We start from the raw sequence: 19,799 nt of genomic DNA on the forward strand, positions 1-19,799 counted from the left end.
GTTGGGATGTTTCAATCTCCCTTTCTGACAATTGGGACAATAGTAGATTTGCTCCATGAGCTTTGTATCTCCCCCTTTATAGCTGCACGGAAAACATTTGTTACAAATGGTACCCAAAAATGTGGGTTTTGACTAAAAACATCAACTGCGAAGCTGTCTGGATCTGGGCTTTTGCCCGCCAGATAACTCGAAAAGCATTAAAAATATATTTTACATCAATAGATTCACTCAAAATAGGTGCATTATTTAGGGTAAAATAATGTGTATCTATTTGATCAGACTCGACAAAGGCATTACTTTCATGACAGAAAATTTTGGAAAAAGAAGCACCCACTGATCAGATTCTAGATCTTCCCATGACTTCTTTCTGATTTCCTCCTTTTGCTCATGCAGGATAGTCCTAACATAATCTGGCTACTCCAATGTCGTCAATACTTTGTAAGGCAATATTTGTAACAAGTTATGAGGTGGCTTAGAGCATCTTTAGGCAGAGGTGAAGGGTTTAACCACGTCTGGTGGGGTAGTTTCCTTTGGTGTTGTTTGGCTCTCAACATGGAGCACATTGTTCTACATATGGCTTCAAAGCCGATTATACTCTCCTTGGGTGTTGCTTCTTCGGATAAGCAACATTTAACCTCCTCCTCGCTTCCCAAAAATAACTCCTTAAAAAAACATTCCAGATCTACACTATTCCAGTTGATCCTTAATCCCTTGTTGGAAAAATATAATGGCTCTTTGCTACTTTTTGTAAGACTTTACTAAGCGAAGGGCAATCTAAATTCACATTTACAGGCATATGATCACTAAAAATGACCGTTAAAACATATGAATCTGTAACTCCTGGGGCTAGGTCGGATGATATCCATATGAAGTCAAAAATACTACCCCTTCCTCTTCCTGTAAAAGTTGGGTGGTATACTGCTTACTCCTCATAAATATCCATTGCAAATTAGTTGTTCTAGAGACACAACCTCCTCTTAAAGGACAGCTGGTCAAATTAAGATCACCAGTCCAAATTAAAGCTACCTGTTCATGGCTTTTATACACATAAGATGAGATAAATGATTTTAGATCGTTAATAATATCAACAGACTGTGCACTAAAAAAGTGAAAATAAAAATTAATTGCCCAAATATCATAAAAACAGCAATAGACAATTTCAGGATGTGAAAACATGAGTCAGAGGTGGTGATTTCTGCCTCAATATTTGAAGGTTTGAGCTAGATCAAGACAGCAAGGCCCTCTTCATTCTGCCTGATGTAGAGGGCTGGGTTGGGGTACAAAATGATAGAAAACCATCTAAATAAAACCTTTAGTCGTCCAGGTCTCTTGACAGCATATCTCATCAAGGGCGGACATCGTTATCAACAAATCCTTGTCTGTTTGTTTCTTGTTTATGCCTGCAATGTTCCACGTGAGAATGCTGAATCACTTATCCATGTTGACTATTTCTTTAATATGGTTTGTGTCCGACTTCTTTTACAAAGTTCTATAAAACTTTTCATTGGGAGGTTAAGGTGGAGATGTTAAAGAGATTTACTATTTTGATGGCCTGTATCCTCCACCTCCAAGGACACCGACTTAGAGCCTGATTTAGCTGCCTCATTTTGATGACTGTTTTCTTCCTTTGAGATACTAGTAGGAAATATAAGGAGTAAATCAGGGCCTAAAGTAGGATCCAGTCATTCAACTTCTTCCAGGCCAGATAATGGGACAAAGTGATTTTGTAGAGCAAGTGGCCAACAGAGTGTTCTGAAACAACGGGGACAAAAGTGGGTTTAGGAGTATCTTTTGTTGTGCAGATTGGCTAGAAAGGAAGTTGATAAAGGAAACCCAAATCCAGAGCTCTCATCCAGTCCTGTTGAGTTGACAGATGTTCCAGGCGCTTTAACAAGGCACTTACCATTCCAGGATTTTTTAAATTGACCACTGCACAATCGCCCTTTATCGATTTGAGTGCATGTCCTCTCCAGTCTAATCTACGAGCTACTATAATTTTGTCAGCCTTAAAATTTGACTAGCCTGTATCTTTCTTAATAAATGAGCAGCTTTAAATTTTAACTCAAGCATATTCTCATGGGCCCGTCTTCCAGGGAGGGAGCCCCCACTAAAATATTGACACATGGGGTACATTGTGGAGGAACGTGCAAATGAAATAGGGAGCCCTTTCTAATGGTGGGGTTACTTGTTCTGGCACAGAGTAATGTAAACAGCTAGCTGTCAGTGAGGCATTTGTGGAACAATAAGTGGTTATTTTGGGTCAGAGACTGTAAATGTGTGTGATGACTCTCCACCAAACCATAGGAGATGTCTGATATCAATATGATCCTCCACCAAAGTCAACTCAGTATTTATTGCTCCCATAGCTGATGTTAAGTATGAAGCTGTGAGGGGAGCAGGACATTTTCCTATGCTCCTTGCCTCTTCAGTTTTATTTAGTATGGATCTGTTTTACCCCATCCTCTAGTTAAACCAATATTAGGAAACAAAGGAAGGAAAAGAGATAAAAGGCCTATCTCCTTTCACCAAATTCAGAAATTAGACTGATGTATAGGGTCCCAAATGCAAAAGGGATGGCCCTGCCCTGCCTCAACCTGCTGTGGATGGTCACAGGCAGTCCCACTCTTCACCCGGTCTTTACTGGGGCACATACCCAGGCACATCCTATCTGCATCAAGAGGTGCGGGGAAAAGGCAGGATTTATGAAGTGCACGCCAGCACTCTGACACTCCTCCCCTGCCTCAGGCACTGCTGGGCCTTCAAGTCCTGGTCCCAGGAGGTCTCCTGTTGCATCTCACACTGCAGGTAAAAGGCAGGATTCATGAAGCACACTCCAGCTCTCTGACACTCCTCCCTTACCCCAGGTACTGCTGGGCCTTGAAGTCCTGGCCCCAGGAGGCCATCTCTCACATTCCTCAAATAATTACTCTTAATTACATGAAAGTAAATCACTTGAATTTGGCACACCCATACTTATCTGCTGACTTTCATATGCAGCTGTTGGTGCTTTACTGAACAATGGTTCTTCTGTTCAGAATAATTAAAAATATAAACCTGGTTTCCTAATGCTCTTGAGTGTGTCTATACACAATGTAAGGGGGTTTGGATATTCCACTAGGGCTTACTATTACCTAGAAAGCATCTTACTCAAGTAATGCTGTGTAGGTGGTGGAGTGTTTGCAGTTCACTGTGTTTTTCTGTCTCAGGCTGTTGTACTGCCGCAGAGGTGGGTCCAAGAAGACCATTGAGCCAGCGATCTTCCACCTGATGTATTACAATGTTTTTATTGTGACTACAGGCTTGCGGCGGCGGTCTTCCCACGGAGGTGGACCGTCATGCTAGGAACCTCTCTTTTTGAAGGTATTGTTTCACAGTGCAAATACATACATATGTCTGTGTATGAAGCAAGTCTAATAATACACACATATGTATCTCACCTATGGAAAACATATCTTATCCAACAGCATGGGTCCACAGCCATTATATCAGTGATGAAATCCCAATGGTGTGGATTTCCTTCATGGACAAGTGTCTGCAGCAAAGAGAGGATCTTGACGAGGGGCTACTTGACATGAAGAGGAGTGGAAACTGAACATAAAGTGAGTACTTACTTTAATTCTCTAGCTTCTGCCAGGTTGAGTATGGAGGTCTTCCCACCACAGTCAGCTTGGCGGTAAGCCTCAGTGTAATACCCCCGGCCGGAACAGAAGCAGGACTCCAGCTATTAACCACTGTAGCCTGATACCGGCATTGATACAGGCGGCAAGAGGCTGGCGGTTGTGGTGGGACCTCAGTGGTCTTTCGTCTCTGTGACCACATACATCGTAATACGGCGGTCAGACCCTCAACGCTGCAGCAGTGATTCTGATGTAGCAGTACCAAGACCTCCAAACTCTTAATCATGCCCTATGTTTTTGGTGCTAGTGGGTTCAGAAATCCCATTTCTGGTCTGTGGTGTGGAATGGCATCTATAAAATATGGCAACAGTGGATGAGTGTGCTATTTCTTCTTCAGTTTCTCCATTTCTCTTACCTAATGCATCAGTCATTCATTACATGGGAATTAAAGAAGAAAAGAACCAAGAGGTGATTCAATCAGCTTGTCTACTCCTTCCTTGCTCTAAAGGATGATCTTCAAAGTTTCTTAGAGGAGAAATTATGTATCCAGGTAAGCAAGTCCCAGTTTAAACTAAGGGTAGGCAATATTAAATGTATAACCTGGAAAAGAAATAAGCATGACCTCCTTGTGGGTGATATTTGAGAAATAACAGCGCATGGTGAAGGCGATGCTCAAAAGAAGGTAATTCAAAAGGAAGGTTCAACACCAATAAATGAAAATTGTTATGTCCAACAAAGACACAAGAGACATTTGTTCCTTGGTGATCTCAAATAAACCCTGGTTCAGTTACTGTAAAACAAGTCACATCTGGAAGGAAGATTGTGAGATGCTGGTACAATCTGGCAGTCCATGGCCTAAATGGAAAAGATGAAGGAAAGTTTCCTTAAAAACTGATGGGCAATCTGATCAAAGGAAAGCTCTCTCCCATGTCAGCAGGTATGTGTGTGCAAATCAAGTAGGTGGAAGAATGAATGCTCTGTGTGTTCTTTTCCAGCAGCAACACGTAGCAAGCAAAGATTCAATTTAGTTTGGTCTTGGAAATGCTCCATTCAGCACCAAGAATCTATCTCATGACCAGTCAAGTGTACAAGCTGCAAAGAATATAGCAGGACAAACCCAGAGGGGAATCCAGTATCCTGAAGGAGAAGGATGCTTACCCTGGAGGAAGTAGTTGTGATGAAAGGCTGACGGGGTAGTTATGTGCGGCTGTGGAAGCAGATGAAGAAGGTAGGTGGACATGAAGGACAGATGATGGGGCCACAACAGGGTCAGTTCCAGATCTTGATTCAAGCACACTCCCTGAAGCCGCAGCAGAAGTACCATTGTCTGAAGGAGGACCAACTCACTTGCAGGTGGAATAGTGCATCAAAATCACCAGACCATGATACTTAACAGCTGTGTTTGTGAGGAGCAAGATCTTATATGGTTCCCAGCAGTGAGGTATAAGTGCAGCCTTCTGCTAGTACATTCACAAATAGCCCCACTCACCAGGTTGATGGGAATGCCTCAGTCGAACAATAAGGTAATGTGGCTTGCACTTCAGGATGGAAACTGAAGAGACATTGAATGTGTTTGACAATATTGTAACACAGCATCTTTATTTAAATGTAAATACAGCTTGTAAGAAGAGACAGGTGGATTTGAAGGCAGAATCATGGGTCAGCCCACAACTATTTCCTATGGGATCAATTTTGTCTTCTGGGAAGGGTTTGCTATAAAGCTAATGGCAGGGTATGCGGACATTTTAAAAGTGCCTCCCAGTGTATCTTTGCTATCTTGCTCTTAAAGGCTCTATTGTTCCTCTTTACTTTCCATGGGGACTCTGGGTGGCAGGTGCAGTGATTCAGATGGTCTTCTCCTAGGGTTTTACAAACAGCCTGTGCTAATGAAGTCACAATGGACCACATTGGCGATCTTTAGGCAAGACCAACGGGGTGGCGGGCGCCAAAAGACCACCATGATGGTGGTCGTCCGAACGCAGTATTACAATCCCAACCATGAAGCCTGCCAAAAAACAGCCAAATATCTGAAACCACCAGGATAATGGAGGGTGGAGAAGGGGCGGTCCCAGCACCAGCACTGCCAGCCTGACACAAATCTGTCTACCAGATTACTATCCTCAAATCAGCACAGCAGTACTTCCATCGTGGAAAACCATTAGCGGTGCGAGCTACTGCAGTCAGACACCATCACTGACAGAACACAACACCACATTGGACAGTTTGAATACCACACATCTGACACACCTCCACACACCACCATATAACACTCCCCCACACAACCCACAATCCTTTGCAACTAAAACGCCATACAGATATACTGAGAGAAGGCACATACACAGAGGGAGCAACCGGACACCTAGGCACACACATCACACGCATCACACATCTAAGAAACAAACACAACACACATGATCACCACACACATTCCGTTGCAAGGGCCTTACTGGAATACATGGGGGCTGGAGTCTGGTAAGTACCCATAACATCGATGTCACAAAATTGTTGTTTCCTGCATGCTTCCTCACACCTAAATACCCCACAAGTCACGGATTTTGCCACTGTACCTATCTACCTATCACCCAATGCCCTTCTCCTGCATGCTACCACCTCACACAGCCCTATTACCCACTTGTCCATTGGCAATGGTAGGGATACCACAGCTTAAGCTCATTACCACGACTCCCACAATGCACCATACCATCTATGCGAAATCCTGCAATGTGCACTTTCATACATGTATTATTATTATACAATCTACACAATCTAGAATGTATGACTGAGGATCAGTACATGGCAATGACAGCAATGCAATGGCACACAACAATGGCAAGTAAGGCAAAACACAGCAACAACCCTGTAACCATTCAAATTGGATACTCATCCATATCCCTAAGCCTGTAATGGAGTGACCATGGGTTGGGAAGTAAGATGCCAGACTCCATGCACACAAAAAAGATCCAGAGCCCTGCATACCCACATACTCTGTTCCCTATGGAACATCATGGGCCAATGTTCAGCCATTATGTGACACTGCTACCAAGCCTGACTACACACTAGGTACCAGAGTCTGTCTTTCATGTCAAGTATCAAATAGTTACAGAAACCCATCTGCAGTGCCATATGTACCACACATTGATGACAGCAGAGAACATGGAGTATGGCACTCTTGACACAATTTCCTATGTACCACCAAGCTACGCTGTGAAGCAACTGTCATTGTTATTGCTAGGATTCATGCTAAGCCATTGTCTGTATCACACAAAGAGGATACCAAACAAACTTTCTTAACTGCTCTGTGTCTCACTCCATGCACAGGTAACCCTGCCACTGCCACAATGTTGAGAATACCAGACATTGCCAGCCCTCCACAGAATGAAGGCCTCATTGAGGACAACACGCATGGATGTCTGGACAGTGACGACCTATCTTGGCCATCCGAGTCATCTGGGCAGTCGATGACTCCCAGCCTCACCCTGCCCTCATCAGTCCCCCCACCACAGTTGCACAGACATCACAGCCAAGCAAGCACCCTAAAACCTGTGTCCCAAGAACTGTTCAAACAAATGTGTGCCCCACAGTACAGGGTCCTGGGTCTGACCTTGACAACCCAGACAATGATGCCCCTGCTAACACTGTGGGCACACCATGCCAGGGGGACAGGTACCTAGTGCCAGGGGGCATGGAAGGGATGCTGATGGACAGGGCATGGGGCAGCCAAGGGACTCCACAGACCAGGATACCATCTCCCACGTCTGGGAACATACCAATCGTCTTAGGACAGGATGGGCCAGATCATCACCTTGTTGGGGGAAATCAAAGGCTGTAGAAGGAATACTACCAGAAGGCCATGCAGCAATGTAAGGGACACAGTGCCACCATTGCCTCCATAGCAGAGGGGCTGAGGGACATCAACACCACCCGGCATGACGTAGCTATCCTCCATCTGGCCCCTTCTACTAACACTGTTACGTCTGCCCCTTCAACATCAGCAGTAGCTAGTGGAATGGAGGCCCTGGCAGGGGAGTCCCAAGCCTCAGAAACCCCTCCTTCTGTAGCAGAAGAACCCCCTGCAAACATGGACAACGATACAGACATCCGGTTGCAGCAGATGCCAAGACCAAACTCACTGCCAGGAAGTGAACCTCTCCTGATTTGTCACAGTTGTGCACCTCTGAGACACCCTGTTGACTGTTCTGAATCCTAACTCAATTTTCCCATGGGGTAAGAACACAGGACCTGTGTGGCCAAATGTCATAGCAGCTGCTCTGATCAATCCATCTCCCGTGACTCCACTCATCACCTGTTTATCATGTCGTAAACTTTGATTTGGATTACCACAATACTGATATGCACAATGAATTATTTATGTACACAACTACTTTACATGTGTGTTTAATAGTACAACAACATATGTCCTTCAACACAAACGTGGTGTGGGGCAATGGCCCCCTGATTCCGACTGGTAATAAAATGGCCATCAGACGGAGGCCTCCTCAGCATGACACACATGACAACAGAAATGCCAATGCTGTCACAGGACGATATAGAAATCCACAGTAACACCAGGGTAGAGATCATTGAGGCATCGGCAAATAAAGCAAGACAGATAATACCATCAAGATGGAAGGCATGAGTTAACAGTAAGCACATATACAGCTAATTGACTGTGTGTCTTTTGTAGTGAGACTCCAAATCATGAGCATCTACATATTACGTATACAGCACAAGCGTCAGTGCCTTCATAATATCATGTTAACAAGCTATTTGTCCTAAACATCTCTCAGAACTGCACTCTATAACCTGTGGATGGGAGGAGCTGGCAACAGGTGAATACATAAAGATCAGCTCTGAACTGGTCAGTCCATGAGGGAAGTGAATGGAATGTTTGAATCAGTTGCACAACACAAGTTAGGGCGGATCCACTAATACTATTTACCAACAATCCTACTGTCTGCTACAACAACTCTCACACAGCCACTGGACATCATTACAGCATCACATTTCCCAAATGGCAGGAGGTGTAATGTCAGCTATCCACTTCTCATTGTGCACTGACAAGACATGAAAGGGTTCTCCCCACATACCTGTCTGTCACTGGAAGTACTGGTAGATGATCTCAGTCCTACAGTCAGCTGCTCCATCGTCCTCCGACTCATCACTTTCTATATCACCATTTTCAGGCACATGTACCTCTGCCTCACCCTCATCAGCTAGTAATGGTATCCGACGCCTCATGGCTAGATTGTGGCGCATGCAACAGACAGCGATGATTTGGCAAACCTTGTGGGGCAAGTAGAAGAGGGCATCTCCAGACAGGTCAAGGTACCTGAATCTTGCCTTCAGGAGGCCAAAAGTACGCTCTATTACGCGCCTTGTCCTCCCGTGGGACTCCTTGAAGCGTAATTCCCCTGGCATGGCAGGTGTCAACAGTCAAGTAAGGCTTGGATAGCCAGAGTCACCTGTGAACACAATGGTAGGACAAAACCAATTGAGGTACTGCAATTGTGTGGGCAGACTGTGATGACAGGGCACATAGCAGTTAGTAACATAACAAATGCATACTTACCAAGCAGCCAGGCCCTTTCTGTGTGTAGTTGTGCCATTGTGATTGGGACATTGCTGTTTCGTATAATATAGGAGTCATGCACTGATCCAGGAAACTTGGCAGTCACTTGGAGATATACTGGTCTGCCAGACATACCACCAGAACATTTATGGAGTGATAGTTTTTCCTTTTCCTATAAACCTGTTCATTGACAGTGGAAGGGACCAGGGATACAGGGGTGCCATCAGTGGCCCCTATGGGGAATAAGTCTGATCTGATAAAAGTCACCCTTCACATTTGTCTTACCAGCTCTTTGGCGAAATCTGATGTAGCTGTCCAGGTGTTGGAAGAAAGCACACAGTACATCCCTCAAAACCTGACTGAACATGGGCTGAGACATCCCTGCTGTTAAGGGGACAGTATGCTGGAATGTGGCAGTGGTCAGGAAGTGTAGCACTGACAGTACTTGAACGATGGGTGATATGGAATGGGGATTGCGATTGCCTGGCATCAGATCTGGCTTTAACTGTCTACATAGATCCATGATGGTCTGGCAATTTAGACGGTAGGTCTGGATGACATGCCTGTCCTGCACGGACGCCAGGTCTACCAGTGGATGGTAAAATTGTGGTTGTCTCATTCCCCTCATGCAGGATATCTAAATAAAGAGTTGAGACCGCCGGTTTTCCCTTTCTGACCGCGGCCAAACCGCCGCGGTCAGAATGCCCTTGAGAGCACCGCCAGCCTGTTGGCGGTGCTCTCGTGGTCGTTGACCCTGGCGGTCAATGACCGCCAGGGTCAGAATGACCCCCTGAATACTTTCAGACACCTACACGTGCAGTGGCTGTGGAGCAGTACTGTCATTAACATCACAGACAACAGAAATGCACATCAAACACCGTCATTGCAGCTCATTTGCTGGAATGTCAGTCGGATAGATGTGACACATATGTATGTGAACATGTTTGGGTTGCTGTACAGTACTGCAATGATGACACATATGTCACTAAATTCACCTATCACTATCAGACGTCTGTGTACCTCAGAGTAGCTACAAAGACCTAGCCACATATATACAAGCTCAACAGGTAATTTTTATATGTTGGTCCCATTATGTAGCACTACAACACACTACATTGGGTCACATAGAATTAAGATCAATCTAGAATCACTTATTTAAGACCATGCATCAAGTATATGTGTACAAAATGGCTGGAGCCTGACTGTCAGGGAGACCAGATCCTCGGGCCTGTGCACGCCCCCAACATATCCACCACAAGACAGCTCCAAAACTCTGATAGAAATATCACAGAGCCTAAGAGAGTCCAAGTGGGGAAAAGGGGATTAGGAAGGGAACAGCTGGGAAGGAGAACTGTTGGAAGCAAAAGGTTAAACAACACAATATCATAATATAATCACATTGACTTTCACTAGACTATGGTCCTAAGCATTGTCTTACTATAACCATGGGTAATCTAAGAAGTAACTTTAACTAGACCTCAAAGAACTCTGAGTACCTGGAACAAATCAAGACTGATTAATGCAAAGATTCATATGAGCTTTTCATGAAATATCACATACAGTCTAGAAATACAAGAACCTTCTAGAATACTGTTTCAGAACAAACATTGCATCTGTACATGATGACAAAAAGCAATCTGAAACATTCCCTGGAAAATGATTGGAATTGTACTAGGGACTTAGGGCCTGATTCTGATTCTGGCGGGGGGCGGAGGCCGCCCGCCAGAATTCCGCCCTCCAAAATACCGCGCCGTGGTCAAAAGACCGCGGCGGGTATTTCAAGTTTTCCCCTGGGCTGGCGGGCGGCCGCCAAAAGGCCGCCCGCCAGCCCAGGGGAAAACGACCTTCCCACGAGGATGCCGGCTCGTAATCGAGCCGGCGGAGTGGGAAGGTGCGACGGGTGCATTTGCACCCGTCGCGTATTTCACTGTCTGCCAAGCAGAGAGTGAAATACTTGTAGGGGCCCTCTTACGGGGGCCCCTGCCGTGCCCATGCCATTGTCATGGGCACGGCAGGGGCCCCCAGGGGCCCCGCGGCACCCCCTACCGCCATCCTGTTCATGGCGGGTTTCCCGCCATGAACAGGATGGCGGTAGGGGCTGTCAGAATCCTCATGGCGGCGGAGTGCGCTCCGCCGCCATGAAGGATTCCCCCGAGCAGCGGTAAGTCGGCGGGAGCCCGCCGACTTGCCGCTTCTGACCGCGGTCAGAATGCTCGTGGGAGCACCGCCAGCCTGTTGGCGGTGCTCCCGTGGTCGGTGGCCCTGGCGGCCACCGGCCGCCAGGGTCAGAATGACCCCCTTAATGTGCACAAAGAATGTAACTTCTAGAATTTAGCATCTTTGCAGAAAATCAAAAAGGCCCTGGATAAATGTGTGCACTTCAAGAAAACTACACATCAATGTTTTGATTACCATGAAATGATCGCTCACACTGTTAGCGATCTGAACACCAAGTTTTACATGCGGGAAATTAATCGCGCACACTGCCGATTCTAACAAGAATATGCAAATGCCATGAAATGATCGCGCACTCTGCTAGCGATCCGAACATCAAGGTTAAAATGCAGAAAAGCAATCACACACACTGCTGATTCCAACAAGTACATGTAAATGCCATGAAATGACCGTGCACTCTGTCAGCGATCTGAACCCCAAGGTTTAAATGTGGGCAATGAATCACGTACACTGCTGATTCCAACAAGTATATGGAAATGCCATGAAATGATCGCGCCCTCTGTCAGCGATCTGAACACCAAGGTTTAAATGCGGGAAATGAATCGCGCACACTGCCGATTCAAACAAGAATATGCCAATTGCATGAAATGATCGTGCAAGCCTTTCCCAGGGTAGGTCGCTCCCCTGTCCTCACAGCGCCACCAGATCCTGCGTGCCTTCCCCCTCGCTGTCTGCCTATGTGTGATCCTTGCTTCCCGAGTGCCTGTCTGTGTGTGATCGCGCTCCCCTTCTCTCCTTGTTTCCCGAGTGTCTGTCCCCGATTGCTGCCTGTGTGTGATCGCGCTCCCCTTTACTCCGTGTCTCCCGAGTGTCTGCTCGCCTGAGTGCCCCCGCCGTCCCCCTCGTCCTTCTGCCGGCTTTTCTCCTCTTTTTCGTACCTTTTTGAGGTACTTTTCGTTTTTCAGGCCTCCTTGCCGTTCTCAAGACCTCCCGCCGCTTTTTTTCCCTAAGGGCCCGCCTCCCAGCTGACCCCGCCTCCCCGGCTACCCCTTAAATGGCGGCCGCTGCGAGGCAGTGGTAGCGACCCCTGACCCCAGGGTAGGTCGCTCCCCTGTCCTCACAGTGCCACCAGATCCTGTGTGCCTTCCCCCTCGCTGTCTGCCTGTGTGTGATCCTTGCTTCCCGAGTGCCTGTCTGTGTGTGATCGCGCTCCCCTTCTCTCCTTGTTTCCCGAGTGTCTGTCCCCGATTGCTGCCTGTGTGTGATCGCGCTCCCCTTTACTCCATGTCTCCCGAGTGTCTGCTCGCCTGAGTGCCCCCGCCGTCCCCCTCGTCCTTCTGCCGTTTTTCTCCTCTTTTTCGTACCTTTTTGAGGTACTTTTCGTTTTTCAGGCCTCCTCGCCGTTCTCAAGACCTCCCGCTGCTTTTTTTCCCGCTTTTTTTCCCTACCCGCCCGCCTCCCGCCTCCCAGCTGACCCCGCTTCCCCGGCTACCCCTTAAATGGCGGCCGCTGCGAGGCAGTGGTAGCGACCCCTGACCCCAGGGTAGGTCGCTCCCCTGTCCTCACAGTGCCACCAGATCCTGTGTGCCTTCCCCCTCGCTGTCTGCCTGTGTGTGATCCTTGCTTCCCGAGTGCCTGTCTGTGTGTGATCGCGCTCCCCTTCTCTCCTTGTTTCCCGAGTGTCTGTCCCCGATTGCTGCCTGTGTGTGATCGCGCTCCCCTTTACTCCATGTCTCCCGAGTGTCTGCTCGCCTGAGTGCCCCCGCCGTCCCCCTCGTCCTTCTGCCGTTTTTCTCCTCTTTTTCGTACCTTTTTGAGGTACTTTTCGTTTTTCAGGCCTCCTCGCCGTTCTCAAGACCTCCCGCCACTTTTTTTCCCGCTTTTTTTCCCTACCCGCCCGCCTCCGGCCTCCCAGCTGACTCCGCCTCCCCGGCTACCCCTTAAATGGCGGCCGCGCGCAGCAGGGGCGCCTAAGGCAAGGCCGTCTGCGCCCGTCCGCGCCTGGACCGCGCCCAGCGCCCGAACCCCTGGTCCCCACGACCCCCACCCCACCCTCCACCACCGCCTGACCTACGACACCACCACCCTCACCGCCCTCAACCCCGGCCGCCGGGCTGCTACCGCGCCACCCCGAAGCGGACCCACGGATCCTTCACCTGCCGCAACTGCCGCTTCACCTGCCCACGAACACATATCGCACCCATCAAGAACGACTCCCACGGAAACAACCTCGACTGCATCCTGATCAACACCCGATCCGTCCACAGGCACGCCACCGAACGGTGGAACCTCATCGACTCAACAAACCCGGACATCGCCTTCCTCACCGAGACCTGGATGAACCCCTCCTCGGCACCCGTCATCGCAATAGCCATCCCCGACGGCTACAAAATCATCCGGAAAGACCGCATCAACCACACTGGAGAAGGCATTGCCATCGCAAACAAAAACTCCATCCGTATCTCGACCCACGTCGACGACTCACTCCCCGACGCCGAACACCTCCACTTCGCAATCCACAGCGACCCCAAGACCACCCTCAGAGGCACCCTCATGTACAGACCACCAGGACCACGCACTAATTTCAGCGAAGACATCGCAGACTTCGTCAGCCCACATGCACTCCCGTCCACCGACTACATCCTCCTAGGGGACCTCAACTTCCACCTGGAGAACCACACCGACAACAACACCACCGCCTTACTGGACAACCTCGCCAACCTGGGACTGAAACAGCTAGTCAACACCCCCACCCACTACGCCGGACACACGCTCGACCCCATCTTCTCCTCAAGCAAACACATCTCTTTCAGCCACACCACCGTACTCGCCTGGTCGGACCACAGCTGTGTCCACTTCAGTTTCAAGAAGACCACCATGCGCCACCACACCCAGCAACCACCAAGAAGACAATTGAATCAAATCACCACGGAACAACTCACATCGACCCTCTCCCAGAACCAACCCACCAGCACCACAGACCCCAACGAAGCCGCCAACAACCTCACGAGCTGGATCTCCGACTGCGCCAACCTCCGGGCCCCCCTGAAGACCCAAGCAAACACCAACAACCACAAGAAAAACTCCTGGTTTACCCCCGACCTCAAGGACTCCAAAAAAGAATGCCGCACCCTCGAGAAGACTTGGCGCCTCAACCAGACCGAAGAGAACATGTCTGCTCTCAAGAACGCCACCCGCCAACACCACCAACGCCTCCGCGCCGCACGAAAATCAGCCTTCCAGAACAGACTAGACAACAACGCCCACAACAGCAAGGAACTATTTGGCATCGTCAAAGAACTCTCCAACTCCGATGCAGAAAACAACTCCATCCCTCCCTCACAGGACCTCTGCGACTCCCTTGCAGCCTTCTTCCACCACAAGATCACCGACATCTACAACAGCTTCACCACTACCAACACAAACCCACCACTGGAACCTGCCACCGACAACATCACCATCCTCACCTGGAACCCAACCACCACAGAGGAAACCACCCGCATCATGAACTCCATCCACTCAGGATCACCATCCGACCCCTGCCCGCACCACATCTTCAACAAAGCCGACAACATCATCGCACCCCACCTCCGAGACGTCATCAACGGAGAACTGGAAACACGCCGAAATCAATGCCCTCCTAAAAAAAACAACAGCAGACCCCACCGAACACAAAAACTTCCGGCCCATCTCGCTCCTACCGTTCCCCGCCAAAGTGATTGAGAAAATCGTCAACGCTCAACTCACCACCGCCCTGGAAACCAACGACTCTCTCGACCCCTCACAGTTCGGCTTCAGAGCTAATCACAGCACCGAGACCGCCCTCATCGCAGCCACGGACGACATCAGATCCCTGACCGACAAAGGAGAAACTGTGGCCCTCATCCTCCTGGACCTCTCTGCAGCCTTCGACACGGTATGCCACCGTACCCTGATACGCCGCCTCAGCAACGCCGGCATCAGAGGCAAGGCCCTGGAATGGATCATCTCCTTCCTCTCCGGAAGAACTCGGAGAGTCCGCCTCCCCCCCTTCAGATCCACAGCCACGGAGATCATCTGCGGCGTCCCCCAAGGATCCTCCCTCAGCCCCACCCTCTTCAACATCTACATGACCCCCTTGGCGAACATCGCACGAAAACACGGACTCAACCAATCCTACGCCGACGACACCCAGCTCATCTTATCCCTCACCAACAACCACACCTCAGCAAGAGCCAGACTACACGAAGGCATGAAGGAAGTAGCGAACTGGATGACAGACAGCCCGCTTAAACTGAATACAGAGAAGACGGAGGTCCTCATCCTCGGCCCTACACCAACCGCCTGGGACGACTCCTGGTGGCCTCCCGCCCTAGGCAGCACTCCCCAACACACCGACTCCGCACGCAACCTCGGCTTCATCCTGGACTCTTCCCTCTCCATGACCAGACAGGTCAACTCGGTGACCTCGGCATGCTTCAACACCCTCCGCATGCTCCGCAAGATCTTCCGCTGGATCCCCACCGACACCAGGAAGACCGTCACCCACGCCCTCGTCACCAGTCGCTTGGACTATGGGAACGCTCTGTACGCCGGCATCACCATCAAGCTACAGAGGAAACTTCAACGAATCCAGAACGCTGCGCACGACTCATCCTGAACATACCCCGCCACCACCACATCTCCGGACACCTGAAGAAACTTCACTGGCTACCAGTCAACAAGAGGATCACCTTCAGACTCCTCACCCAGGCACACAAAGCCCTGCACAACCTCGGACCAAAACTCATCAACCACCGCGTCTCCTTCTCCACTCCTCCGCGCACCCTACACTCGACCGGACAAGCCCTGGCAGCCGTACCTCGCATCCGCAAAGCCACCGCCGGAGGAAGATCCTTTTCTTTCCTGGCAGCGAAGACCTGGAACTCTCTTCCCAGCCATCTTCGCGCCATACAGGACCACCTCTCCTTCAGAAGGCAGCTCAAGACCTGGCTCTTCGAGCACTGACCTCCCCATCCCCCCCAGCGCCTTGAGACCCTTACGGGTGAGTAGCGCGCTTTATAAATGTGATTGATTGATTGATTTGCCGATCCGAACACAAAGATTTGCATCAGAGCAATGATTGGCGTACCCCGAAAGTTTCACGAGTAGGCCCCAAAACTCAAGAGTCTTTTAGAATGGGGTTGGGGGCCCAGACCGACCTCTGTCTTACCACCCTGCTCAAGGATCACCAAGAGAATGCGGGGCAGGGCTGAAATGTCAAGGTAGCCCTCTGGAACAGGAGCTCAGGGAAATGCTGCTGCTCTGCACCGGGACCTATGAATAGTGACCACGTGGAGCTGGGCTGGCTTCCTTATATAGAGTCTGGCCCAGGCCACAAACCACACCCAGTCATGCTGCAGGGAAAGCTTCTAGAAGGTCCTAGAAAGGGACCACACCCTGATACACTCTGTAAGCCTGCATCAAAACCTTGCAAATGAACATTATTTGCAAACATAATTGATAGTGGTTTCAAGGTAAAACTCTGCAATGCAAAAGGTTAACAAACAGCATATAACCACAATGCCTGAATTATGCTCTTGTATAAGGACTGGGTTTTTGCATTTTTATCGCCCGTAGAGCGCGCACTGCCCTGATGTTGACTCTGACCTATCATTCTGGACACTTGGAAGTGACCTCATTCTGCCTGTGAAGTCATCATGGATGTAGGCAGTCACAACCACAATGTAACTTGTAGTAGGTCAATATTGCTACCTATGGAGGAGTTGGGCCAATTACAGTGACTGCCGGCGGAGACGGTCCTGTACGTGTCGGTCCTGACCACCATTTTCCACAGTCTTGTTCACTTGACTCCAGGCACTGTTGCTGGGAAGACCTCCACTACATGAGCTGCTGCGTACTGCCTCTGGGAGCCATCATGCCACGTCCTGCAGGTGACAGGGCCCCTGCCTTCACACAAGAAGAGCTGGAGAAGCTGATGGAGGAGGTCCTACCCCTGTATGAACAGCTATATGGGGTACCAGAGGAACAGGTGAGTCAAGTGCCCCAGCATGTGTGATGTGGGTTGTGTGTGATGGTCAATTGGCCATGTGAACTCTAGTTGGTGCAGATGCATGCATGTGGTTTAGAGTACAGATGTGTGGCCATGGTGGATGGATACATTTCCTACTTGCTTTTACAGTTGTGTAGTGTGAACTAATGTTATTACTTTCTCCTTTTGTCTGTGTCATCCATGCAGCTGAACGCCCATCAGAGGAAAGGGATCTGGCGTGCCATTGCCAAGCAAGTGCAGACCCTGGGGGTCCACAGCTGGCGGAACACCCATTGTTGCAAGCGGTGGGAGGACCTGAGACACTGGACCTGGAAGACGGCAGAGGCCCAGCTAGGGATGTCTTCCCAACGAGGGAGGGGTGTCAGTCTGGCCCTGACCCTCCCTATTGCCTGCATTTTGGTGGTGGCCTACCCTGAGGTGGATGGGCGTTTGAGGGCAGCACAGCAGCCACATGGGGGTAAGTACTGACTGTTACCTGGTACTCTGCTCTGGTTGAATGCTGTTTACTGTCTCACTGTACCTTAAGTGACAATGTTGTAGCTGAGTAATGTTTCTAGACAAGTGGTAATCAGTTGGTACCACTTTGCCAGAGTATGAGATATGGAGCATCCGTCATGTTTTGCTATATGTGAGTTTTGGAAGCATGTATCATGACATCATTCTGACTGCATCTGGACATGCCCAGTGTCAATGACACATGTGTTACACATCCTGCCCTTCCTATGCATGTGAGCTGGTGTTTCAGCATAGCCTTTTAGCCTATCCCGTACCATCTATCTGCACATGTCCATAAGTGGCTATGAGGTGTCTGATCACTGCCATCTGTGCTGATCACCTGCTGTAGCAACAGGTTTAGTCACTTATTTGGGGTACAGGCCCCCAACATTACCTTTTTACTGCTAAAGCTATGGACTATATATAAGGCTGCCATCTCATGTACAACACAAATATGGCCCGTCTAGGTCTGTACATATCTGTGTTTATGGATGTAACTCCATTGACCCTTTATCTCCATACAATGGGACATGTGAAGTATGCAACAAAGGAACATTGGGGCATATTTATACTTTACTTGTGCCATTTTAGCGCCAATAATTTTGACGCTAAAATGGCGCTGAGCTAACTCCATATTTATATTTTGTCGCTAGACCCGTCTAGTCTCAAAATATTGGAGATAGCGTCATGTTATGGATGCAGCAAACTACCTTACACTATTTAGATGCACTGTAGGCATTTCCATCTGATGCTAACCCCCTTCCGCCTTATTTATACTCCTGTGCAGAAACGGCACACAAGGAGTAGGCGAACCCAAATAATGTCACTATGCCTGCTTAGTGCCATTATTTAACACCTCGGTAAGACTAGGTGTTAGGGTACCTGTGGACCCATTTCCATGGCCAAATACCATGGAATGGGCCCACAGATGCCCACCCCAAGCCCTAGCAACACCCTCACCCACACCAGAGGGACACCATAGGATGGGGGACCCCCATTCTGGGTAAGTATAGGTAAGTACTTTATTATTTTTTTAATGTGCCACTTACATGGGGCCACCTGTCTGGCACTGGATCTTATGGCCTTGCCCAGGGGACACTGGTCCCATGTGCTGGCCATTGGGGTGGTGGGCATGACTCCTGTCTTTACTAAGACAGGAGTCATTTTGGGGTGTTTAGCTGCATATTTATTGCCGCTAACCAGCCTAGCATCATTTCTGACCCACTAGCACCTTTTACTCTACCGCCATCCCCCGGCTAGCATCTTTTTTTTTTAGGTGCTGGCCTATTCTTAGCGCCAAGCCGGCACCAAGGATTTTGCCACAAAACTGCATTAGCGAAGTTTTGAGGCAAAAACCATAAATATGTTCCATTATATTTAAGGTGTTTGCTTTGGGTATTCTTGATACAAATGCTTTTCCATGTGATTGACATGTGGGCATTTCATCTCATTCCCAATGGGTGGATAATAGTCAATGTTAGTGGTTTGCCAGAGTCAGCCTTTTACAATATGTGATGTCAATGGTATGTTAGGAAATTGACTACCAATTCTTTTATAACTTTGGTAATGTGCTTCCTACATCATGTTTCATTGGTTAATTGGGGTCACACCATGTGGAGTAGGACAATCTAGTTACCCTTGGCCAAGCTGATGTATCCCGTCAGGTGAGGAATATGTATTGCATCACTCTTGTGATCATGAAGTAATAGTCTGGTTGTACCACTATATAGAAAGCAGGTAATTGTTGTATTTGAAGATGTCTTTAATGCACTGGCAGTCATGCTAGGCCATGTTTAAATCATGTGTGCATGTCATTTCCATGTGATATTTCTGTAGTATGGAGTTTGGAACATGTAGATGTAGTCATGTTGCCATGTGCTGGTACTTTGAGCTGCATGTCAGGTGGAATAGT

The 19,799-nt window shown here is 48.7% G+C and overlaps 1 long non-coding RNA gene across 1 annotated transcript in view; it reads left to right on the top strand.

Annotated features, from left to right (window-relative positions):
* Positions 1-8,154, top strand: part of LOC138283315 (uncharacterized) — a 31,228-nt gene extending 23,074 nt beyond the window's left edge. The window contains exons 4-6 of the long non-coding RNA XR_011201184.1: positions 3,207-3,360; positions 3,465-3,599; positions 6,936-8,154. This is a non-coding gene — a long non-coding RNA (uncharacterized lncRNA). The remainder of the gene's footprint in view (positions 1-3,206; positions 3,361-3,464; positions 3,600-6,935) is intronic.
* The last annotated feature ends 11,645 nt before the right edge of the window (positions 8,155-19,799 follow it).

This window comes from Pleurodeles waltl, chromosome 3_1, assembly GCF_031143425.1.
Source record: "Pleurodeles waltl isolate 20211129_DDA chromosome 3_1, aPleWal1.hap1.20221129, whole genome shotgun sequence".
Classification (NCBI taxonomy): Eukaryota; Metazoa; Chordata; class Amphibia; order Caudata; family Salamandridae; genus Pleurodeles; species Pleurodeles waltl.